The sequence below is a fragment of the Cuculus canorus genome, chromosome 2, assembly GCF_017976375.1.
Source record: "Cuculus canorus isolate bCucCan1 chromosome 2, bCucCan1.pri, whole genome shotgun sequence".
NCBI lineage: Eukaryota > Metazoa > Chordata > Aves > Cuculiformes > Cuculidae > Cuculus > Cuculus canorus.
This window is the reverse complement of record NC_071402.1, coordinates 153,610,377-153,636,686: the sequence shown is the minus strand read 5'-3', so window position 1 is coordinate 153,636,686 and position 26,310 is coordinate 153,610,377. Positions and strand designations below refer to the sequence as shown.

At 41.1% G+C, this 26,310-nt stretch overlaps 1 protein-coding gene across 4 annotated transcripts in view; it reads left to right on the top strand.

Annotated features, from left to right (window-relative positions):
- The first annotated feature begins 11,580 nt into the window (after positions 1-11,580).
- The window catches only part of GALNT11 (polypeptide N-acetylgalactosaminyltransferase 11), a 59,361-nt gene continuing 44,631 nt past the window's right edge, over positions 11,581-26,310 (top strand). The window contains exon 1 of one of the 4 annotated variants that reach the window (XM_054060792.1): positions 11,581-11,714. The gene's annotated coding sequence lies outside the window, so the exon portion shown is untranslated. Of the gene's footprint in view, positions 11,715-19,329; positions 19,443-20,618; positions 20,761-26,310 lie in introns of those variants that run through there. The other 3 variants (XM_054060786.1, XM_054060788.1, XM_054060787.1) reach the window with 3 other exon arrangements.

Here is a 26,310-nt window from a genome sequence, read left to right as displayed (position 1 = left end):
GAAATGAAGGTTTGTGTTTGGGTTTTTGCTTTGGTTAGGTTTAGGGTATATATTTTTAAAGGTAAGTACACACTCATAAAATATTTGTACTTGGAAAGAGAATTCCTGAAGACTATAGCCAAAAAAAAAGACTATAGCTTTGTGTAGTCAGCAAATATCTAACACACATGGAAAATGATGATTTTTTTCATTTTGACTAGTATGAAAAGTTACAAAGCACGAAAGATGACCGATTTTCAAAAGGAAGAATATATGTAACGTTGCTAACAAGCCAGCTTTTCATCACCATTTGAAAGGTAAAATAACTGCAAAACTTGATAGGACTGCACCAGACTGGCTATTTGTTTAAACTTCCAGTTGAAACAGGCAAGTTAGAAAGGCAACAGCCCTAGAAATACCCCCCAAGTCCAGTCCCTTTTTTTTACCAACACTCTAATCAGTTTCTTAAATCACTAAACTGTGCATTGAAACATGTGGTGCAGTGAACTTCTGCCAAAGAAAGAGATAATAAAACTGACTGGGAGATACATTTACCTCAATGTGTTCAGGCTATTCAACAAATTGCTTCCCCAGTGCACTGTTGTGGGGACCCACCTAGTGAAAGCAGGAAGAATTGCACTGAACCAGAAAATGAAAGAAAGGGAAAATTGAGCCAAGGAGGCAAATAACAGAACAATATAATTTAGGAGCTTCCAAGTGGTGAAAATGTGGCAAGATGAGAGAGATGCAAATTCCAGCCAACTTGCAACCACCATCTGGTATTACTTTGCAACTCTCAGATAGCTTGGTTCCATGATATGGTAGAGCAGAAGCTTGCCTTTAGGAGATCGGGTAATATATCTTCGTGTAATTCAAATTGGTACAGTGCCAGAAAACATATTTGGGGCTTATGCTCAGTATTACCAGCTTGAGCACTAACAAAACCAGGAATTGGTCTCTATAAAATCATAAGAATGGCTTTATGAAAAAAAACCACTAGAAGATATTTCACTTTGTCTCTTTTTTTTTACTATTTTTTTAATTTGAATCTTGTAGGAGGAGCCATCCTTTTATATATGTGTCAAATCTCCAAGGTTTCATTTCTCTGATTACAAGGGCTGGAGGCTTTCATGATAATGAAAGCTGAAATTCTTAACTTATTTCTTTTGGCAACAAAGGCTATAAGAACACCAACAGGATTGTTTGGTTTACAACAAATTTTTATGTAATGAAGTGCTATGAACTTTGTTACAATGGATATCAATATGTTCAATGGGATTTTGCCCTCGTTTCCTTATTTCCCTTGTCCTCACTTATCTAATCTACAAGAGAACGAAAACATTCCTCAGTAGTAAATCTCCAAAATATAGAGACATTAAAATCAGACGTCTGGCTAAACCATTGGCATTTTCTCTTAATGATACAAAATGGCATGCTCTTTTTTCCATCACAAGGACATACAAAAGGGGTAGAGATTTGGTATTAATTTAGTATTGAAAATAGCTTATAGTAGTCAATTTCTGCTTGAATGAAGCAGCAAACATCTTTTGTTTTGCCATCTGAAGATACTCCAAAACAAAGCTGCAAATACCAAATATCCAGTTACAACTAGCTATGTTATAGTACAGGAATTCCCCCTAAAATCTTATAATAATTTTCCTTCATTCTGCTCTTGTCTCTGTATTTTTAGGTTCACATGGTTTATTGATTTTATTTCCAGAAATGTCCTGGATAACCAACCCCACAGAACCACTTACTAGCACCTACAATCACCACTTAGGTTTGGAGAAGAGTCATGCCAATTTAGAAGTGAGAACAGAATTCTAGTTTATCACAATTACAATTTTCTTCTTTTATCTTTCTTGACAAGACTAGACTAAATTAGAATATTTTCAGTTGGAAGGGACTTAAGAGTTATCATTTAGTCCAACTTCAGGACTGACCAAAAATTAAAGGAGTGATTTTTGACCCCAGTAATAGGAACAGAAAATCTTGTTCCACGAGGTCTTCCTCTTTGGCTCAGCATCTTCTATTCGTCCCTTCCCCTTTGCTGAAATAGTTCCTTTTCTCCTGTCCCCTCCCTGCTCTGTCTTCCTCTTCTCAGCAGCCCTGAATAAGCAGATGTTGCTGTAGGAAGATGACAGAGTATATTGTTGCTTGTGGTGACTGGTGTTGAGACACGTGGCTGCAAAGGCAGGTTTAGGGCTCTCATAACCCTCACACTGCTATGGAAGAGACATCTGGGTGAAGAAGGAGACTGCTTTCTCTGTATCTCTCCAAAACCTCTCCAAGCCTCCTTTCCATCTATAGCCTTCACAAAATGCTGCTGACCCAATCCCCATCACCATACAGCATCCTCCAACTCCTGCTACTGAAAATGTTACCTAAAACTGAGAATCTTCCAGCTAATTCTGCTTAACGTAAATGGTGGTTGATGCTAAATCCCTCTTCTGCAGCTTTGCAGCCTTCAGTAGCTCCCATTTACCTTTTACGCTTTCTTACCCTGTGTCAACGCTGCAGGTGTTTTTTCCTGCTCTGACCATGTACAATGTCTTACAAAAAAAGTAAACAGTAGAGGTTTATAACACCAGGGGGCATCTCACGACTTGCACAGGACTGCTGTTCCCTTGTACCTCACAATGTCTATCCAGGACAGATTTTAGCAGTATTTATCTTCCGCTTTCACTAGCAGTATACATCTTTCAGAGCTTGACATTTTCAGATAGTGCAATAATGGTTTTCTCCAGTCATTCATTTAATTGCCTACTAATCCTTCACTAAAATCATTAACATAAAGGTCACATTATTTGTATTTGGGTTTTTTTTTTAATAGGCCCCCAAATTATCTTCAGCTTTTTAATCATATAGGGTTTTTTTTTCATGCTAAAATATGGAACAAATTTACAAGTAACTGCACAGTGCTAGGGTTCTGTATAGATCAGTTTGAATTTTCTGATTTGTTTCATCATTTATTGAAATCAAGTGTAGGACATTTCCCAAACTTACATTTTAGAAACACAGCTTCTGATAACCTACCCTAACACCTTTCTCTAGTAAACCACAAGTTAGTAACACAACAAAGAGGATGTTGCTGATAGGGAATTTGCTTCACTTCGGATTTGCCTAGGAATCCTCTAAATAGATAAAATAGATACAGGTCGAGGGGTAAGAATTGTATCAACATACTGTACATAACAAATGAAGACATCAGGTAATAAACTCAAATTTATAGAGGCAGCACCCTGAGGGACAGTCACGTCTCCTAATTCTTGTTCTCGTACCTATAAGAATATATTTCTCTTCAATTTCTCACATATGCATAATAAGATAGGGAACAACTACTACTGAATTACACATATTCCCCTTTGAAAAAGCAAAACCACAAAGATCAGGCATACTGCTAATGCACCTCCAGCCTCTGAAAGAGAAGAATGATTTAGAATAGAAGTTTCTACACGGTTGTCTGGCAGTCCATGAAAATCACAAAGTTGTAAATTTTCTTTTAGGATGGTTTACAGAAACAGCATACAAGAATGCTAATGGGAGAGGGGGATGGAAGAAGGGGTACAAGCCCTGTGATTCTATGATAACAACAGACAACAAAGTTGCTACAGAGAAGTAGGAACTGCTCTCAGTTGGTATGAATCAGCATAATTCCATAAAACCAATGGGAAAATAGAGCTAAGATGAAGTAATGAATGTTAATTGATAATGATCCTTTGCTTGTTACACATACTGCCTTTTTATGCTTTTCTCAGTACTTGGGAAGTGGAAACCCCATCCTTGAGAATGCAGAAAATGAAATTGTAGTATGAAAAAGATGGATAAAATAAAGGTTCAGCATCCCATTGTACAATAGGTAAGGGGCTACAGGCTGAGGTATCTTTTGATGAAGGACACTGGTAAGATTATGGATATGGGGAAGACCTGGAGTACTGTGTTCAGTTCTAGAGTCCTCAGCACAGGAAGGACATGGATGTGTTAGAGTGCGTCCAGAGGAGGCCGCAAAGATGATCAGAGGACTGGAGCACCTTCTGTACGAGGGCAGGCTGAGACAGTTGCGATTGTTTAACCTAGAGTAGAGAAGGCTCCAGGGAGACCTTATAGCAGCCTTCCAGTACTTCAAGGGGATCTATAGCAAAGCTGGGGAGGGGCTCCTTATGAAAGAGTGCAGGGATAGGATGATGGGTAACCGTTTTAAGCTGAAAGAGAACAGGTTTAGATTAGATATTAACAAGACATTTTTTGCTGTGAGGGTGGTGAGGCACTGGCATCAAGCAGGCTAACTGGGATTTGCAACCAGATCTAGCTTTTTCAGTGTCCTTGCATGGATCAAGATTAGTAGGATTATGAACTTGGATGATGAGGTTACTTCTTGCAATTTTGATTTGTTGTGACAATCAAGCTTTACTGCACTGCAAATAGAAACCCTGCCCAAGTTGCATGTAAGTCTGAGTATGTTTAAAAAAGGTCTATAAGTAGAAATCACTTCATTACAGCTGTGCTAAAGTTTGAGAGCTTGAAAAGGGGGATCTTTCAGTACTTAAAGCAGGCCTACAGGAAAGCTAGGGAGCAGCTGTTTATTAGGGAGTGCAGGGACAGGATAAAGGGGAATGGTTTTAAGCTGAAAGACGAAAGATTTACATACGATACTAGGAGGAAATTTTTTCCTGTGAGGGTGGTGAGGCACTGGCACAGGTTGCCCAGAGAAGTTGTGGATGTCCCATCCCTGGAGATGTTCAAGGCCAGGTTGGAAGAGGCTTTGAGCAACCTGATCCAGTGGAAGGTGTGCCTGCCCATGGCAGGGGGATTGGAACTGGATGATCTTTGAGGATGATCTCTTCCAACTGAAACCATTCTATGATTCTATGATACACCCACCATGAGAAAGAATAACCAAAAAGATACGTGTGCAACAGATGTGGTACAACTCAGGCTTGGAGTCTTGGTCTCAGTTTGAACTCTATCTAACCTCTGTTTATGTAACATAACTAGAGGTTTTGGGTTCCATACTTCAGGAATTCTGAAGCTTTCCCACATACATACCTATGAAAACTACATTTCAGACATTTTCATCAAAACAGGAAGACAGAGTGATGCAACAGAATGCGTGCTGAAGTACTCTGTTCTGTTTTTCTGACTACTGCTGCTCTGTTGGATGACAAGGAACAAACAACTTGATCTTTCTGTGCTTTAATTTCCACATCTGTAAAGAGAAGATAATGCGAGTGACCTCATTTGCAAATAAACATTTTTCCTGCTCTTATGAAGTAGTAGAAAAAAAGATGGAAGGAAAATCTTGGTAGAGTTGTAATATAATTAATTGGGAAAAAGAAAACTCACTGCTAAGATTTCTGCATTTGATGGGAATATTTTCACTGTCAAAAGTTTGCAAAACAGTCCAAAGTGGAAAAGCAATCAGCCCAGGCTGGCCCAGGCCCCGAGCCTGTGAACTGATCTGAGCACAGTTGTGCAACACTGGACAGAAAGTTTAGCCAATTACCTCCCTCCACAGATTCCAAGAAATGTTTTATTTCAATAAAAAGAAATTACAGAAAAAGTAACATCTTGCTCCCAGATCTTAAAGAGTGAGAACTTCTGAATACCAAAACCAGATGGAATTTTGTCAGCAACATTTCAAAGCTAAACCAACTTTTCCACAGTTCTGGAGAGACTACAGAAAATATGAGAAGAGAGGTGTTAAGAAGTACAGAAAAATAACACAGACTGGGCTGAAAATTTAAGGAAAAAAAGTTGAAGAGAATTGAATACAATACTGCTCTTCTGTGTATGCTCAGTGCTGCCATTCCTTGCTGAGCCAAAACAAGGCAAGATCCTTAGATCTGTGAATTCTCCCAAGCACATTCAGTCACTCACACAACTGGCTTCTTCCTCGTGTTCCTGCAGATTTTAATATGCTTATCACTCCAACTCACAACTTCTTTCTTGCTTCGTTAGTGTAGGCTGATGTTTACTTAGCCAGCTGGTAGATCTTACCTATGCCCCATGTATGGGAACAGGGAAAGGGCATGCCCATTATATCACATTAAGTTTGTTCTTGTCTCTATCTCATCCTGAAGAGCAGACATTTGAGAGATACAGATGCTCTGTTAACAGCAGTGATGCTAGAAGTGAATCTTTATTATTTATTGTACTACCAAGGCATTTGGTCAATAAATATAGAAAGGAAACAATGCAGTTCTAAAACCATAAATGCTCCTGCACAGTTTGTTTGAAGATACCCACAAAAAGAAAGTCAGAGCTTGCTGACTTGTTTACGTATTTTGTTATAATTTTCCTCAATCCAAGAGGACAGCATTAGTGCAAAAAGTTTTGTCTTTCCAACTAGAAGATGTCAATAATTTGAATTGCAAGGGATTGAGGAAAAAAATGATGTTGTTTTCCAAAACTCATCTAATTATCATCTGGCTTTTCTACTTACCTTTCTTTCCAATTTTTTTGCCCTGAATCTTAGCCCAATCTTTTCTTAGACAAGTTCTGCTACTCAAACAAGCTCTAACTGGTCTGCTTGACAGAACATAGTAAAGCCTGTCACCAACAAAATTAGTTTTGATTTACCTTTGTGAAAAAAAAATCCCTTTCATTTAGAAGATCTAACATCTTAAGAATTTGTCATTTATGTGGCTTCATTAGCAGTACCCGTGGCTGCCTGAGAACTCTTGGCCATCAGTCATCTTCTAGGCTTAAGGAGGTATGAAACTGTTCAAAGTGTCTCTAGACATAAATACATCTTTATACAATATGAATCTAAACCTTCTCACAGTCCTCATTATCAATAAATCTGAGTGTTTTAAGCAGAGTTTTAATACATAATCTCCGATATTCTTCCCCTAAATCAATCCCAGCTGAATCAGCTCAGTGGTCTGACCAGCTAAGGAAATCGCATTAAAAGTTAAGCAATAAGCCCTCTGGTACAGCCTGGCAAAACCTACAAATTCTGACACCTAGACTGAAGTGTCCCCATGCAGATGTCTTCATCTGAGTGTAAGTTCTTCCTACAGTCAATAGAAAACTACTCAATACAGTTAATGAAGCTGAGAACTATTAAACATGCACTGATTTATCTACCTTAAGGTGGTCTGAATAGCTTGCTTTATCAACTGTGAGAAGCATTCAGCTTGGTAACCATAGGTGCTTAGTGACAACTGTGACAGTCTGAGACACCAAAGACTCCCACGTGAGACTTCAGATATGACAGACTTTTCAGGAGACCTACTTCATTTTAGAGCTGAAGGCCAGGTAGAAAACTCTGCAAGGCCTAAAATGGCATTTGATGCCTACATTTGTGCAACTAAATCTCACGTTCGTTCTCTCTTGAGCATAAAGGCAGCTTAGAGATCTGGTTCATATGGAGACACCTACATGCTGGAAACCCAAATTTAGGTGTTTTAATCTGCTGGCTGAATCTGCCTCTTTACTTGGAGATTTCTTGAGCTGGCAGCTGTATCAGCATTATGTTTAAGAGGTCCCAGTGGACATTTTTTCCATTTCTAATCTACTCATGAGCATTTTTATATTTTTTGGCCTCTACAATACACTTGCAGCAATTTACAATTGTAACTCAAGAGCAAATATGCTTTTTTTTTGTTTCTTTTAAATTTACTGCCTGGAAGTTTCACTCAGGATGCCTAAATCTTGTGCTATCAGCAACACAGAACTCACTTTCTCTATCACTCAACAGATTTTTATGCAATTATCACATTCCTTCATAGTAATTTTGCAAGTCAAACCACTTGAGAGTATCTAAACACCTTTTTTTTTTTTTAATTTAAAGAAGCAATTCCACACCTCAGATCAGCTCATTGCTTTTCTTTGTACCTTTCACGGTCCTTTAGGGAGAATTCCACACAATATTCAAAACATACAAGCACTTTGGGTTTTACAACAGCATCTCATCTTATTCTTTATTCCTATCCTAATGTACCTAACGTCCTTCTTGCCTTTTCACTCACAACCGGGGCAGGCACAGAACTGACATTTCCACTAGACTAGCCACAACAGCTCCGTGAATTCTTTCCCGAGTGCTCCTAATGAATTTAATGGTATGTGGGATGAATTTGTTCTACAGGCTTTCCCTCAGTAGCAAACAGTAGTCTAATCAGACTATTCAGAAATCTATTTTGCAAAGCTATTCAGAATATAATCTCTTCAAGACCTCCATCCACCATCCAATTTGATGAATATGGCCTAAGATTTCAAAAGGATTTGAGAAGAGAGGGCAAATCAGAAAAAATCCGTAAAGCAGGCAACAAAACCATGTTAAGTGATATGCAGCAAAATTAACAGTGGGAAGGAAAAAACTGAGAGCAACCAGATAAATGTCTTGCTTCCTCGAATACTCCAAATAGACCACTCAGCACTTACAAGTGCTTGTTTACTCCATTCAAAACCATCATCACATAGAAACTCCACTAGGGGATGTGCAGACTCTCAGCTTATAGGCATATACAGCCCCTAGGCAAACTACAATAAAGGGAAACCACTGAAGCAAATGCAAGTTCTCCCAGTTGTTCAAAGCAGTTTCCTCCAGTCTTCTCCGGTCAACAAGCTCTACATGTTAGCGGAAGAAATTTGTTCTGAATCATTTGGATTTAGAAAAATAATTCTGTTTGGGTTTAGAGATATTTGCCTCCTTTTTCACAAAGTAGAAGAGTCAGTCTAAGAAATGAGACAGGACTTAAAGAATACCTTTTGTAGCCCAGTGTCCCTTTCTCCTGTGTCATTTCTGTCTCCGAGATGTGTCATCAACAGATGCTTGAGTACATCTGAATCCCAAATTCTAACCACAACCCATATTGACAAAGAATTACTTTGAGTTATGACTTATTGCCAACACTTATTGATATGAGTTCTTGTCCTTTGCTGTGAGCACATAGGAAGTGGGTCAATTATTTAACGCTAACAAGTTATCATGGAGTATATTAAGCAGTTGGGCTGGGCAAATTATCATTATCAGGGATTTTGAGAAATGAAACATATGTCTCAAAGACCTTAATGTAAGTGATGTTAAAAAGTATCGGTTTATTAATTCTGTTAATAAAATGATAATCCAAGCACCAGGGAAACTCTTTTGGATAAGAACTAAAATATCTTTTTTGGGGTAGATTAAACACATGGAATTACAAGGTAGGCAAGAACTGGCCAAATTACAAGGACTTCAAGGATAATGGCTCTGCAGAGAGCAGATTGCATATGTGATGAAGTTGCTTTTACCTAAAAGAGCTTAGCATACACCTCCAGTCCTCCGGCTAAATTATTATGAGAGAGAGATCAAAGCTGCCTATTAGGCATTATGAAACAGGAATTACGAAAAGCTGGCTGATAGTGACTACGCGGCTATCTTACTTAACTGCACACATTACTTTCGTCTTGATCCCTGCTTCCTCCTTGTCATCCACCTACTAACCCCTCCACAGGCTGTTGCTCCTTTTTCTACACTGCAGCTTCTGATCACACATTGCTTTTTGCACTCCATACTTTAATGCTGTAGCTACAGTTTTTTGACAAGTTCTGTATTCTGCTCTGTTTGTGCTATTATAAAGCACCTTGCCACAATCACTGGACACCAGTGGTGATACTGACCTAAGAATGGGCTTGGGTGAGTCAACCCTATTTAATTCCCACTTAACTGGAAAAAATCACCATCTCCAAAGTGTTGCTCAGCAGCCCAAGTTCTGACCTGGGTATTCACAGAAAAACTTCCCAGTCTTGACTATACTGAGCTAATATGACACTTAGTTTGTTCTTAAACCTCACCAGGGTTTACAAACCCAACGTGCCTTCCAGTTTCACCCTTCTCCTCCCAAAAGGACACCTGCCAAGGCCAAAGTAGACACCTCCTTGAGAGATTGGATGGGGCTTCAGCCTTCTGAGCAAGCTGTGAAGGAACTTCTGATTTGAATCTCTGATGAAAGTGTGGAAGAGGGCAAGGGGCAACAGCTTATGCGACTGCCGATAAATCCATTGGAATTGTATGTCAAAACCCTCCCCTATGAGGTGCAGGCACACGAAAGTCAAGGTTTTGTGGTTCAGGCATTGGACAATGCTGGCCTTCTGCTGGAGTGAAGGCATTTCACCCTGAACTGTTGCATCCAAATTCTGTGCAGTACCGAGTGCACAACAGTGGTCAAAGTGGGGTCATTTGGCTGTGAATTTAGACATACTTTTAAGGTGGATTTCAGCTGATGAAACATATCTCTGCTCCTCATTTAGGTCTCCGTTTTTGGTCTCAGTGAAGGCTGAATCTAAAGGCCCACTTCCTGTCCTTTGAGAGCAGACATCTAAAATAGGTCAGATGAATCATGGTCTTAAAATGCCTAATTCTCTTCATTAACTCTAAAGAAAAGTTGGGATTTCTAGTTCAAATTCTGAAGTTAAATTGAAAAAAATCCCATGTTTCGTGTCAAATTTTCCAAATATTTTCTGTAATCTTACTCTTTGCATCCTCAGAAACCAATGTTGAAAGTGCATGCAATGACAGATTTACCTGAAGGAAGAAATTATTTGTTATAAGTTGCTAACCTATTATGTGTTTGAATATTATGTATATATTTGGAGATTTTAGTACTAAAATGTAGGATTAGCTTGAACAACAACTTTTAGCTAGCCTGTGCCTGGATACTTATGTTTAACTAAGGACTTTTTGAAGAGGTGCCCAAGGAGCATAAGAGTATGTGCAAGAAGGAGAGTTGAAAAGTTCAACTGTGAGGAAGATCTATGGCCTTCATCCAGAGATCACTGAAGAAGATCCTCAGAGGGCAGAGAACGTGCACCAAGGGGAGAAAACTTATGTAAATAAATTCTAAGAACTGATTATAAGACACACCTGTTTCAGGAAAAGTGATGAATATGTGTGCTATGACTGTATATTGCCCCTCTATTCCTCTCTTGTGAGACCTCATCTGGAGTATTGTGTCCACTTTTGGAATCCTCAGCGTAAGGATATGGAGCTGTTGGAACAGATCCAGAAGAGGTTACAAAGATGATTGGACGGCTGGAGCACCTCCCATACAAGGACAAGCTGAGAGAGTTGTGTTTGTCAGCCTGGAGAAGGCTTAGAGGAGATCTTATAGCTACCTTCCAGTACCTGAAGAAGGGGCTACAAGAAAGCTGTGGATGGACTGTTCACAAAGGCTTGTGGGGATAGGATGAGGGGCAATGGGTATAAACTGGAGTGGGGCAGATTTAGACTGGACATTAGGAAGTATTTCTTCACTATGAGAGTGGTGAGACACTGGCCCAGGTTGCCCAGGGAAGCTGTGGCTGCCCCATCCCTGGAGTTGTTCATGACCAGCCTGGGTGGGCCTTGGGCAGCCTGAGCCAGTGGGATGTCCCTGCCCACGGCGGGGATTGGCACTGGGTAATCTTTGAGATCCCTTCCAACCCAAACTGTTCTATGATTCTATGATGGAGGGAAGCTGAACGCCACACACCCCCGACCCCCAATCCCCGTCCCCCCCTCCATAGCTCCCCGGCGCTGCACCCTCGGCACAAGGCCCCCAGGCACGAGTCCCCACCCCTCTCCCCGCCCAGAGCTCGCCATCTTCTCAGGCCGAACCCGCCCTGCCACGTCACGTGACCGCGCAGGCACGGGAGGGGCGGTGGGAGGAGGAGGCGGGAGCAGTCACGTGGCGCCAGCGGCGCGCGCGGCCGGCGGTGCCGCAGCGGGCAGAGACTTGGAGGGGGGCGGGCAGAGGGGCGATGGCACCACCGCGGTGAGTGCGGGGTGGGAGGGGACGGTGCGAGGGGCAGCCCGGAGGGGTGAGGGATGAGACTGGGGTGAGGGGAGCGGGACGGTAGCGATGAGAGGGGCAGGCTCGGCGAGTGAGAGGTCGGGAACCGGTGCGAGGGTATGGGACCGATGTGAAAGGATGCGGCCAGTGGTCGTGCGAGGGGCAGACCGGAGGGGTGAGGGGATGAAATCAATGTGAGAGGTGGAGACGAGACTGGTAGCAGTGCGAGGGGCAGCCCCGGGGGTGAGGGGGTGGGGCTGCTGTGAGAGGATGGAGCCGGTGCGGGGAACGAGAGACGGGACCGGTGTGAGGGGCAGTGCCGGGAGTTGAGGAGACGGGGCTGGGGTGGGGGGATGGGGCCGGTAGCGGTGTGAGGGGCAGCCCCGGGGGGTGAAGGGATGAAACCGGTAGCGGTGTGAGGGGCAGCGCTGTGGACGTGAGGGGTCGGGGCCGGTGGCAGTGCGAGTGGCAGCCCCGAGGTGTGTGGGATGGGGCGGGCAGCGGGGTGAGGGGCAGCCCCGAGGGGCGAGGAATGAGATCGGGGTGAGGGGCAGCCCCGGGGCCGAGGAGACGGGGCTGGTAGCGATGAGAGGGGCAGAACCGGGGAGTGAGAGTTCGGGAACCGGTGTGAGGGAATGGGACTGATATGAAAGGATGGGGCCGGTACCGGGGGTGTTGGATGAAGCAGGCAGCGGGGTGAGGGGATGGGGTCGGGTGAGGGGATGGGACCGATATGAAAGGATGGGGCCGGTGGTCGTACGAGGGGCAGACCCGGGAGTGAGTGGATGAAATCGATGTGAGAAGTGGGAACGGGACTGGTAGCGATGAGAGGGGCAGCCCCGGGGGTGAAGGGAGGGATGAGGGGATTGAGGGATGGAGGGGAAGGAAGGTGACAGAGGGCTTCTGCCCAGTCCTCATGTCCCAGCTGAATGTGGGCGGTAAAATGCACACATATAAAGCTGCTTTGTGAAGCGGCAACATCAAGGTAAAAAGCTGGGAAATACCAGAGCAAGGGGCATCCCTGTAGTCTTGTCCTATGTAATTATGCAGACTCACACTGGTTTTCCACGGGGATCTTCTCATCCCTGGAGGTACTTAAAAATCGGACAGATGAAGTGCTTAGGGATATTGTTTAGTAGTGGACAGGTACGGTTGGACTCGATGATCTCAAAGGTCTTTTCCAACCTAGGGATTCTGTGATTCTATGAGATCTGTGGGAGGGGATGGGGCCGGTACCGGTGTGAGGGACAGCTCCGGTGGATAAAGGGATGAAACCGGTAGTGGTGTGAGTGGCAGCCCCGAGGTGGGTGGGGCGGGGTGGGCAGCGGGGTGAGGGGCAGCCCGGAGGGTGAGGGGCCGGTGTGAGGAGAGGGATTCGGTGGCGATACGAGAAGCAAACTCGGGGATGGGAAGCCAGGAACGGTAGCGGTGTGAGGGTCAGCCCCGGTGAGTGAGGGGGTGGGACTGGTGTGAGAGGATGGGGCCAGTGGTCGTGCGAGGGGCAGCCCAGAAGGCTGAAGGGGTGGGACCAGTGTGAGGGGCAGGTTTGGGGGGTGAGGGCAGCCGTCGGGCACCAGCGTGGGTTGTGCTATGTAGGGTGGAAGACAAGGTAATTATTTTTGTTTTAGTCTTTAAATGCATTATGAAGGAGCAGCAGTAGCAGCCTGCCTGCAGGTAGACCAAAATTTTGTCAGCCCAAGATGTGCGAATCTATACGTGTTAGTTCTACACCTTGCTCCTTTCATTGATTCATTTGCAGAGCGAGGGCAGGCGTAGCTTTTGGAGGGCTGTTTGACCTCGTAGTGTGTTAGCACTTTCTTATCTCTATAACTGGGAAATTTATTTTTAAACTATTTCTGCTTTTTTAATTCCTGTGTTTTTAGTATATACTTTACAACATTGAGGTTCCCTTTTTCTCTTAGGAAATACATGTTATACCTGGCTAGTCTTTCCATTGCCATGTGATATTTTTCTTTTTTTTTTTGTTTTTTTTTGTTTTTTTTTGTGTTAAAGCCTGTAAGGAAGACTGTAGTAGAAAAATACTGATAGCAAATTGTCTCTGAGTTACTTGTAAGGCAAAAGAAAGGTTGTCTGGACCCTTAGTTGCATGAAAAGAGACAGAGCTGAGCAAGAAACCACAAGCTCTGTGCTACTGGTACCAGGGAGTTTAGCAGGTCAAACTTTTCCCTGCTGTAGTGTGGGAGTGGAAGCAAACACTGTGTTCAGAAACTGCTTTTCCAGATAGCTGCTTCACCTTCGTTTGCTTCTTCGTGGGTGTCAGCCTTAAAAGTGCTGTTGAGATTAATTAAAACACTAATACTCTTTAATGCAGCATCCCTGCCAGACTGTATCCTGACTTCTTTTCAATATCGGTTGCAGGGCAGCTGCAGTAGACCTTAAAGAACTTTACTCTGCAGCTAGATATAAAGTGCAGCCCCTGCTCTTCCAAAGGAAAAAAAATAGCTCATGACCCAGCTTTGTTGCTACTTTATAAACGACCTTCACTTTACTTGTTTGGTTTTATGTATTTGGAGAATTGCTTTCTGTTTGAAGGAATGATGAAATTTCTCAATGCCACTACAGTAATTATACAGGTGAGCAGGATCATCAGCTCTCTGCTAATATGCTTTTCTTTTTTTTTCCTGAGAAATGTATTTTAACATAAGATCAGATCCCTTCTGTCCTTACTTAGAAAGAGTAGTCTGTAAGGACATTAAATATACTTTCTCATCTAGCATATGCTCCCCCCTGCCCCCTTTCACATGGATCTCATTTTAATAGGAAACTGCTCCAAGGCATCTCTGGTTAGCTTAAATTGATCTAAGTGCAGGCTGTGCGAGGAAAGAATGGTACCAACCTTTTCCTGACAGTATGTTTCTGCCCTGCTACCCTTTGCATGTGTGAAATAGTCAAGCTGGGATTCCTTGGCCTGATTTTGAACAGCATGAAGGTCCAGGTGGTTCCAGATAAGAGGCTTTTGATTAACAAGCAATTGGCCTCCCCTAGTGTAACTGTCTGTGAAGAACTGCATGCCTTGTTCATAAGCTTTTCCTCATCTCTGGGCAAGATAAACTCCTGCAGAGTTTTAGAAGCGTTTCTGCAGCAGAGAAGGAAAGCAATAACACTGCAGCTTTAATGAGCCTTCATCTCTCAGTCTTGGATGAGGAAGCCAGCAGGCTATGTGGCATGGAGTCCAACTGCAGATTTCAGGGCCTGCTGCCTGTCTTCTGCTAGCTAATCACTCCATCTCAGAAGATGCAAATCAATATTATGCATAGGAGTAAAACTAGAAAGAGTTCCTCATAAGCTGTTCTGTGACAATAATTTATGAGAGCAAGTGAATCTGTTCATTATTTTTCATGCTGATATAAAATAACAGTAGGTGCGATTCAAGCTTTTTAGGGGGAAGAAAGCCCTGAAACACCATAGCAAGGCAAACAAAGCGGAAGTATTAGTGTTTTGAGAATTTTTTTATGCAAAACATCCTGATAGTAAAAGCTAGAGAAACAAAAATTTTAATGGCAGTTACAGGGCAAGCTGTGGGTCAAACGGATGAAATGAGAACTGTCTAAGCAGACAATATAAACGGGGATTTTAGATCTTCCAACAAGAATGTGGGTGAAAAGAGCAGAGGGATGGTGGTTCTTCCATTAGTCATATTACCTTGAAAGGTACTGTGAAAAGACTGTGGTCTGAGCGACTGAGTTTGGCAGTGTGGCAGCTGTTTGTTGATTACTGAGGCATAGAAGTAAGGAGAGGCTTCCAGCTGAAGGGAAAAGGTAACATTTTGAAAAAATAGTCATTCCTATCTGTGGTAGTTCAGTTTATCAGTTTCCTAAACAGTTCCATTTGACTGGCTAGGCAATACTGCAGTTACAGGTATCCCCAAAAACAATTTTCTTTAGTTACCATTCATTTTGGAGAGGGGCTGCAATACAACTCTCTTAATTGCTGTTGAAGAGCGAAGCATGCTCATGTATTTCAAGAGCAGAAGTTAGTTTTTTTTCTGTTCTCAAAAAATATTACAGAGATGGAGTGTGTTTCAATCTCTGTTAGAGAGTGGGAGGAAGATAAACTGTTTTGATTCTTATCTTCTTTCAAAACATATGGTGGCTTATGGAAATGAATGCATCTGCTGTTGCTGCTACTGTGTTAATGTATAAAGTACTGTTAGTACAAGGGCCTCAGCTGTTAAACCAGTGTTTAGCAGCATGAGTAAATGCATTTGTTCAGCTTATTTTGCATAAGAGTTAACAGTATCCAACACATCCTTCAGCTGTGCTCTAGCATGTTTCTCATGTGAGTCAGCATTGTGTAATAATGAGTGTAAATACCTTATTTGAAAACTGTAAAAACTAGAAATATCTTGCAACGCAAAGGGAGAAAATAGGAAGCTGCTGATACTGTTTCAATCAAAAGTTGACTTCAATTATACTAAGTTTGAGATATTTTGTTGTATGAACTTCTGAACTCCTTGCCTGAGATGTGAAAATATGGTAAGGCTGTAGGTTAAATAACTGATTCTGTTACTGAAATATAGAGTATGGATTGAAGTGCCTGTCAGAGTGATGTGCGGTATCTCAGCCTTTTCTTGGGCAGACCAGGCTTTTTGCAGCCAGATACTTGGCATGTTTGAAACTGGAATATGGTGTTCAGAGATGAGTCAACTTTTCCACTGTTTATACTTATAGTCAGAAACCCCTAATGCAGGAAACCTCAGGACTTCGTACTGCCTGCTTTATGCTTTTTAGTATGAGCAAGAAATAGATGTGCACGCTGAGAAGGAGTCCAGACCCCACTACTCCACACTGCTCACAGGCAGGTCTTTCAATGTCAGTTCAGTTCCAAGTTCAGATGAGCTGTTGTCGCTTTCTCTTATGGCAGTAGCGGTGCTGCATGTTTCTGAGGTGGAAGCTTTGCTGTGGCTGACAAATTATACTTCATTGTCTGTGTTATGTCATTGTTTGCATGCATGCTCTAAACCTCACTTGCCGTCGAACAAGACACCTTGACAAAAATAATTTCTCTTGCTGTACAAGAGGGAAGAAGTGTGTGTGTGAAGTAATGTCACAGAGCAGCTGATGAGAGGTGACTGCTTACCTGCAGTAACTTTTTGTCATTTCTAAGACTTCAGCTGTGACACACAGCACTGTATAAGAAGTTAAATTTTAAATTGACAGGTTAAGCTAATAAACTTGCAGAGGCCTGCTAATAAGAGGGTAAATGATTGCTATGTGCCGAGGAAGTAAATCAGTAATGATGTGCTAAACTAATTTAAGTAAATACTTAATGTTAGGAGCATGTTCATAGAGGCTGTCTCTTAGTTTATGTAAAAATGTCCAAGTGTTGCTTGGCTAAATGATGCAGATTTTCTTGTACAGGCAAGAATTGAATGAGATGATTTAAACCTTGGAGGTAGCCTTAACTGAAACAGAGTTTCTTTTCCAGGAAGCGCAAAACGTCCCTGTTTTAATGCACGATCCCTTATGAATCAGACAAATGGTGTTACTGTCTCTTTAATACCTCTTGTATTTGTTGGTGAATTAGCTTTCTAGAAGTGCTTTCTTTAGCTTTCTGTTTCCTGGAATACCTTAATTTTGTCATTTAGTGTGAATCTTATCTCCCGTGACAGCAGATGCTGAGACTTGGACTGTGAAGCAAGAGAAGGCTAAGTTTTGGATTGCACATTAACCTTCTGTGCTAGCAGTGTGTTGGAAAGCATGACTCCTAGTGAAATGGGGAATACATTTTTGATCTACTGTTCGTCTTGTTGTGACATCCTCAATTTCAATGTAAAAATCCTGAGTATGTTTTCCCATTAGATACATTGGCAATAGACAAATGGAAGAAAAGTGACCAAAAGGGGATGGGAAAGGAGTGGTCCACAACTCTTTCCTCAGAGAGATTTCTTCAGAGAAGGAGAGAATTGAGTCTTTAGATCATGTAGAAGGGAATGAAAGACAAAATTAATTTTTGGCATAACTATTTACAGACAGTGTGAAATCTCCTTATGGTAGTGACTTACCGTTCTAATCCAACAGCTGATGATCACAAAAACTTTTTTTTCAGAAGAATGCTAATAGCAGATCTGTTTACTTACATATTTGGAAAACTCCATACCCTATTGTCAAATACAATATTTGGCAAGATAAGCATATATTAAATTGGTAGCTTAGTTTAGACATGTGAGTGAAAGTGTTTTCATTGACCCCGTCTGTAGTATGGTTGTACCAGCAGTAGTACCTCTTTGTTACTCATACTGTATTGTTTTAAGAGAGAATGTTCCCTATACAAGAGTTTTTTAGTGTAATTTAGAAATAGGCTTGCTAGGGGAGCAGAATCGTAGACTCATAGAATCACTGGGTTGGAAAGGACCACCTGGATCATCGAGTCAAACCATTCCTAACAATCCCTAAACCATGCCCCTCAGCACCTCATCCACCCGTCCCTTAATCACCTCCAGGGAAGGTGACTCAACCACCTCCCTGGGCAACCTGTTCCAGTGCCCAATGACTTTTTCTGTGAAAAATTTTTTCCTGATGTCCAGCCTGAACCTCCCCTGGCAGAGCTTGAGCCCGTTCCCGCTTGTCCTGTTCCCTGTCACTTGGGAGAAGAGGCCATCTCCCTCCTCTCCACAGCCTCCTTTCAGGTAGTTGTAGAGAGCAATAAGGTCTCCCCTCAGCCTCCTCTTCTCCAGGCTAAACAACCCCAGCTTGAATGAATTCCCCAGAATGAAGGATACTTGTATCGTCTTCAGTTGTTGTGGCCTCAGAACCTTTGATGTGTTTGCCCTAACACATCGTTCAGCTTTTATAAGGGGGAGATGAGTCAGCGAGTTGAAGAGCATCTTGTAAAAGTCTGTAGCAGAGCAAACAGTTCAACGAGAATGTCGTGCAGTTCAATCTGATATCTCAGTATGCAGGTGTCCTGGGTCAGTCAGTGAGCTTAAGAGAGAACACATAGTAAGGTATATCCCTAGGATTCCTCTCTTATATTGATGACCGGAGCTGTTAGTGAGAAAATGAGAGAAGTATAGATAAACCTGTGCACAGAAATTTCTTAAAATTTCTGTTGAGCAAATGGATCCAAAAGCAATAAGATTGCAGGATTTTTTGATCTTTCTGAGGAAGAATTCCTCACTGGGAAAAATGAAAGTTTCATTATTTTGCTGTTCCAAATGGCATGGATACTGCAGACTCTGTGCTAAATCTTGGAGTGAAAAACTCCAAGTGACCTTTGTTTCTGGACATGAGAAATGCAAGTGAACATTGAGTTCAATTCAATGCCCGTTTTTAGCGTTTCTTTGAATTCTACTTTTTTTTTTTTTTTTTTTTACAATAGCCATTCTTGCAGAAAAACTCTGTTAGGACATGATGTATTGAGGCAATCTCTAGGATAACACCATCTTTTCATAGCATGGAGAGACGTAACAGCAGTTGAGAAATCTGAGCAATTTAGAATGCTGTTAAATATTTTCCTATCATGGGTAGTTTGTGGATTTAAACTGTAACTTGTTTTAACCTCACTCGCATTCTTGATATATAATAAAATTCTTTTATTTTAAGCAAATAATGTCTAATATTGGTTAATCAAGCTTCATAAATGTGTTTGATCCTGGGCTTACCAAACTGAGTTGTGAAGGCAGACCGAAGCGCTACAGTGAGTAGCTCATGGGTTGGCATTCCCTTACTGTGGCAATTTTTGACATCTGTAAGTAGATGCAACATGTCTGGGATGCAAACATGGCACTTCTCTTGCATTTTAATGTTTGAATTTCTGCATTTTGGAAAGGAAAACCCTACAGAAAAAGAAAAACAAAGTAGTCTTTTGTGATTTGTATGGAGTGAGCTTGAAGGTCTGTGAGTTCTGTAATCTGATGCTTTAGGATACCATGCAAGGATACCATTCTCATTGTCAGCATTACAGTGTTTCCAAGTCTGCAGTACTGGTAGTGACTTAGTTGCAGCAGTTCTGTATTTTATACAAGTTCTAGGTTTTGAAGTTTCTAGTCTGACTTTGCAAATGTGTTTGGTGCATGTTTTGTATGCAGCCGTTGATTTCAGTACCAAGTTATGTGCCAGTGGATGGTTGATGTCTGCTCGGAGCTAATTGCAGAACTGGGGTTTGCAGAAAAACTGGTGCAAAATGCAGTGTTTGTTGTCAGTGATTATCATGGGTTTAAAATTGAGACCACTCAACCCCAGCTTTCACTATACTGCTCAAAAATACTTCAGTGAGGTCTGTTTTGTTGTCAGATTTGCTGTCGGCTTTTTTGGCAGGAGGGCTGTACAAATGAAGTCTGAATTTTGATTTTATTTTATTCTTTAAGAATTGGAAAATGTGTTGTCACTTTGCTTATAAAAGCCTAGAAAAAAGTCTGAAGCACTTTTGATGAAAATGTTCGAACACGAACAGATGAACTAGAAAATGTCAGTCAAAATATGGAAATTTTATAAAATCATTAGTGATTTGGGAAATGAGGAGTAGAGGAATTTTTAGAATTGCAAACTGTATACACAATGATAGTTTTCTCTAGCCCTACTGTGGTCTAATCCACTGATACTATGATGAAAAATGTCTTAGAAATACACTGATTATGCTTATCTAGTGAGTGTTGGTAAAATAGCCAGTCTTGTTTATACTTCCAAATGCATGAATCCATATGGAGTGTGTGTCAGCTGAAAAAAAGGTAAAAATAGAAGAAAGAAACAACCCCAAACAAACAGAAAAATAGTTCAGTGCTGTTGGGCAGTGTATGCAGTCGAATGAGAAATAGCCTTGCAGCATTCATGTCCTAATACCCATTCAAATGAGCCTCTTGTTCTAGAGAAGCTTGTGTTTGTTACTGCGTTCCCAGCTAGAACCTGCAAGCAGTGCTCAGCAACAAAGTGTTAAGTTTCAGGCTCAGTGTTTTATTGTTCACTGAGAATGAAGACACCAACTGGATTCAACTGCTACTGCAGTGAATGTGTTTTCACGATGTAGATGTAACCTTGCACTGCTTCTTTAGTACTGACTCTTCTGGAAGGTGAGTGTTCAGCTGTTCAGGTAGAAGTGTGTCTTGTCTAATTATTTTGCGTGCATCTGTATTTTTACTGTTATTTTCGTGAGCTTTGCAGACATAAAACACAAGGAACAGCTAAGTAGGTTTTAAACATTTAGAAAAGGTAGTAAGCAGCTTACTTGTGTGTAGTTGACCTTGTAAGCTCTCTTACATTTTGCGCTTACATATAGTGCTAGAGGGCTGTTAAACTAATCTTTATATATATGGATCTTTAATGTAAGAAAGATGCATTGAAAAAGAAGTTGTCAGTGTGGATTGTTTGATCTTGCTGTTTTCCAAGCTGTATGTGAAGAATGAATGGCTAGAAAATGTATTCACCTTTCTTTGGGAACAGTATATGAGCGTTCTGAAAAAACAGAGCTAGTTTTGCTCATGAGAAGAAAATCTCACTGTTTCAAGTATTTATTAGGAACAAAAAAGAAGGTGTTTTTAGGATTCTGCAAATGGCGTGACATGTATTTATGCCAGATGGCTTAAAGTAACATCCAGCAGAGCCGCCCTATGGCGCAATGTTTGTTAGGGGGATATGTAAGAAGATTCTGTGCCTATAATTGTACTTCGGGAGGGAAACCAGTAGCTTTTGGAGGGGGAATTAGGACAGTGCAGCGGCATTAAACTGTCTGTCATATAGCACATATTTGCTCAGCACTGAGCACTAGGATTTTGGTAAGCTCATGTTTCTAATCCAAGTGTACTTGCTTTCTCTGATCAGACTGGACTATTAAGTTATTTTTCTTGATGCAGTGTTGTACCACTGGTTGTAGCTAAACCTGGTGTTCTTTTCTGTTGTTTGTTAACATGGGACCTTGACTCTTACGAAACTTTTTCTTTCTAAAACTTGTGACTGCTTTTTTCCTTTAAAATTGTGTCCTTAAATGAGAGCCTCTGAAATGCTCTTACCACTTTGAAAGAAGTATGTGAGGAGAAAGGTATCCTTTATCAGTTAGGAAAAAAGCAATCTAGTATGTTTTGGTTTTGACAAAGAAGTGAAAGATATAACTGCAGAAGTTACTTTAAGATTTCTTTAAGGGAACATTTGAAATAGAGGTGGGCAAAAAAGGAACTTCACATTTTTGTTATAAAAAAGCTAAAATGTTTGCATTCATTTGGTATGGCAGCCTGCTAAGCAAAGCTTTTTTACAGGAGTTGAGAAATTCCAAAAAGTTTTATATGCAAAATTATTTTCCTAGGGGTGTTTCAATATATAGTTCACAGATTTAAAAATGGTAGTATGGAATACATGGACATCTTGGGTTGAAGTCCAAAACTGGAAATGCAGAGTATTTGGGTAATTTCATAGTGGTAAAATAGTGAGGGGTGCAAACCTAAAGGCATAAAGACAACCATTTTTTTAACTTTTCTTAAAACACTTATGCTTTCAGGTTTAAAATACTCATGGTATAGTTTTGTAGATCTTCAACAACTGGTGTGACCAGAATATGTATGTGCCTTTCTTTATCTACATAGTATAATGAGTGATACTGCTATTTTAAGATTATTTTTCTGTAAAGCGTTGATCAAAATTTGTGTTCATTCCAGAAGGATTTATTTTAGGTAGTGTAACATTGATTTGTATAACTGTGCTGAAATGACTGAACTGTTGGCTCTCAAAGCTTTTAAAATTGCATTTAGAAGTGACTTACTGAGGCTAATTAAAAATAGATCATAGTGTCATCTCATTAAAATGAATGGGAACGGTGATCTTATGCAAGAGGACAGCCTGTGGTCCACAGTGCATTCCTGTGAATGAAGGTTGCTATGATTGGAGTTGTGTTAGTTTTTAACTCTTTCCTTCTCCCACCTTGCACCTCACTAAATAGCCTGGTTCTGTTTTCCTGATAACCATCTCCCTGTAGTGAGAAGCAAGCTGCTATTAGGTCGCCACCTCTCAAAGCCATGTCTCCAGTAGGCTGAAGAAGCTTCTCCTCACAGGGCAAGTGTTCCAGCCATGACCATCTTCGTGGCCTTCCACTGAAGTCACTCCAGTTTATCAGTGTTTGTCTTGTACCAGCAAATCCCAAACTGGGCACCGTGTTCTGCCTGTGGTCTTACGGGTGGGTGCTGTGCGGGATGGAGAATTGCATCCCTCAGTTAACTGGCTGTTGATAAGCTGGTGTGCTGTCAGCTGTCCTTGCTGCAAGGGCATGCTGCTAGCTTGCATTTAGCCACAACTCTCAGGTCCTTTTCTGCAGAGCTGTTCCCTAGGCTGTGTCAGCAGCCAGGGATTTTCTGTCCCACGGGCACGACTTAGCAGTTGTCCTTGCTAAATGTCACAAGGGAAGTTCATATAGACCCAACCTGTCTTTACAGGACTAGTTATATGCCCTGTAGTGTCAAAAATAGCCACTTAATTCCTAAAGTACAATGACCCATCTCTTCTGTATGGTAAAAAAAAAATGGTTTTTTTTTCATTAAAAACTGGCAATTAGATCCAGTTTTGTGCTAAAACAATCCAGTAGGAGTTTTTTTTTATAAGAAGTTAAGCTGAGCTCACTCGAACACATGAAACACTAAGCTTTTCTTTGGAAATATCTCTGGCTTTTGTTCTGAATGTATGTGGAATGGACGTTGCTTCTAGTGATGTGTTGAAGTGTGAAACAAAAGCTGCTTAAGGTGTCTCTCCCTTAAGACTGGTTGCAGTCTGAGTACCTGGAAAAAATAATTCTCCTAGAAGTGCAGAAGCTACTGTGAATGACATCTCTGTGTGGTAACCGTATTATTGTAGGACTAATTCTTCCTTATCTAGCCATTGTTCATCGCACTGTAAATGATGTTGCTTGCTAGGGATTCAACAAGAAAATAGGAAAGCCTGTTCACCCTAATGCTTGTTTTTGAAGAGGAGAGATGGTAGCCATAACATTTTGGAGGCCAAGAAATATGTGGAGTTAAGGCTGCTAAAGAAACAAAATTGCGTTTGTAGTGTTCCTTTTCCTTCTGGAGGTCCCCCCCCCCAAATAAATAACAAAATTAAATAAAAAGCGCCTATAGAAGATGCTACCTGTAGAAAGATAAAATCAGTTTAATGTATTTTTTTGTACTACAGTGCTCTTTAAAAATGATTATACACATCTGTTCCTTCCCTTAATATAGGTCCAAAATGTATGGGCAGTTCTTTTTTTTTTTTTTTTTTTTTTTTAAGAAGAAAAGCTGTTCTTGGAAAAAGTACAAGCAGGCCTTAAAGTTTTCTGAAATAATTTTTACTTCTGTTTTAAAAATCTTTAGGTTAATCCGATCCTCTCTTCGACCTCTGACAAATATGAGTTTTGGCATGCTTGTGAAAAATCTAGTCATACGGTGTGTTTAATAAACTGCTGAGGTTAATCCAAGCACATGTCCGTGGTTAAGCAGTGGCTGCTCACAGAGCTGATAGTTACTTTTGCTCTTCAAGCCAAAATATTGTGAAATATGGTTGGCATTTTTTCTCATTAATAATATGGAAGGTGAACACATTGGGCTGGTGTTGGTTAGAGCTGTGCAGATTACTAACGACAAACTCTCCCAGGCTCTCTGGGGAGCACAGTGTTGTGTCATTGTTGGGCTAATTATTAAATTAATGTAAATGCTACAAGGTTTGGAATGTCATGTTGGTGTTGTAAGGATGCTACAAGAAGCTGGTGCAACATGGAAAGCAGTATTGCTTTCAGAGACTTTTACCAAGTTACTAATATTTAACTTTTATAGTTATTCCCCCCCACAAAAAAAAAAAATCAATTATTTACTGCTTGTGCAAGGAACAGACTTCTGTGCTGGAATTCTTGGAAATTAGAGAGGAATACTTCACTCTCAGCATTTGTGGCATGTGGGTCTGTGGACTCAGTTCCAAGATTTTGCCAAAGCCTGAAAACTACCAGGTGGTAAATATAAGACAGTCAACACAGCACAAGAGAGACTCTGAAAGGCAGGATATATGGTTAGAAATTCTCAGAATGCTGTGCCTTTCTTGGTCTCTTTTGAGCTGATGCTGATGGGGAAGCTTCTAAGACAGTTTTTTTTTTTTTTTTCCTTCCTTGGTCCCTTCAGTTGCCTCGAAAACTAAGTGTAATTTCTTGTGGTAGGAGGCACTGCCACCCTGAATGATTTATGCTTATCATGTTAAAGTATTTCTGGATTCCTAAGCATAGCAATGCAAACAGCCATAAGCTCCATGTGTCGCTAGGATGTCATGTATATGGATGAATGTAAAATACTTCGAGGTGTTATGTTTTATTATTTACTGTGAAAGTTCCTCTCCTGCAGAGGGAAAGGAGATGTTTTTGCTTAATTCTGGATGTTCTTCACTATATGAGCTGTTGGGAAAGACAGTTGTTTGAGGTGTTTTGGAAGCTTTACTTGTGGCAGCTGTGTTACCTTTCTGAAATGAAGGAGATAAACTGCATAGATTTTTCAAGCCCAGTCTCGATTAGCAGTAAGTGAGGAACTGTATTATGAGACGATTCTTCTTGATATGTCTAAATCATATATATTTTAAAAATGGCAATTAGTACTTTTGTTAGCATTTGAACATATAAATACAAATGGGTTTTAACTATACTGTCTAGCAATTTAGTGGTGACTGGACTCATTGTATAGGTGAAAATTATTCTTAGAGCTCATTGACACTATCTGGATAATGCAATTCTGCTTTTTTGATTTGAATTGTTTCTATCTAACTGTTCAAACCTGCTAGCTCTGCGTGCATTAGCAGAGCTTTAGGGCTGTTGAGTTAAAAATATATATATATAATCTGTTTTTCTCATGCAGCGTGTATTGGGCTGAGAAAGATACTAATACGTGTATTTGAAAGGTGTATCCTTTGCATTGTCTGTATTCAGGAACAGCTTGTCACCATTTAAAAAAAAAATAGGAAGGAAAAGAAAAAAAAAGCATGATTTGGCTTTGTTTAAATTTCAGAATCCTGCTTGGAGAAACTGACTGGAAAAGGATGGATGTTTAAGACAACCATCAGGGTATTGTGACTATGCATAAGCAGTCACAGACATTTGCTAGGTGTGTTTCCTGAAAGACTTCATAGATTGGAGAGTGAAGGAGTCTGGACAGGGTAAGGCTTTCATGCACTGTGTCTAGACAGCTTGCAGAAGAAGGTGATGGAGAGAGAGAGATGGATGAGGTAAGAATCAAGGGTCCAGTGGCTGCCTCTGAACTGAGTATTTCCTCCTGGGTCCCTGTGATCACCTGAAGTATCCTCTCTTCCCTCACTCTGAGGTGTATCTAAGTGGGTTTCTTGGGGTTTTTTTGCATGCTGAAAGGAGTGAAGTGATATGGTATATTGAGGAGAGGCGAGCTGTATTGATGTGATTGTATGTATAAAAGTACAGGGTTGGAAAGGTTCTCCTGGTTCCTCAGAGTAGGTGCCAGGCAGGACTGGCATTCCTTAGGAGTTGAAAACCTACTGTGGCCTCTTTGCCAAAACACATCTGTAAGAAGTCATGGTCAACCTAAAACCGCCTAAAACAGCTATGATGCAGATTGTAACTTCTGTGGCTGCTTAAGTGGTAGAAGCGGTTGAAATCCATA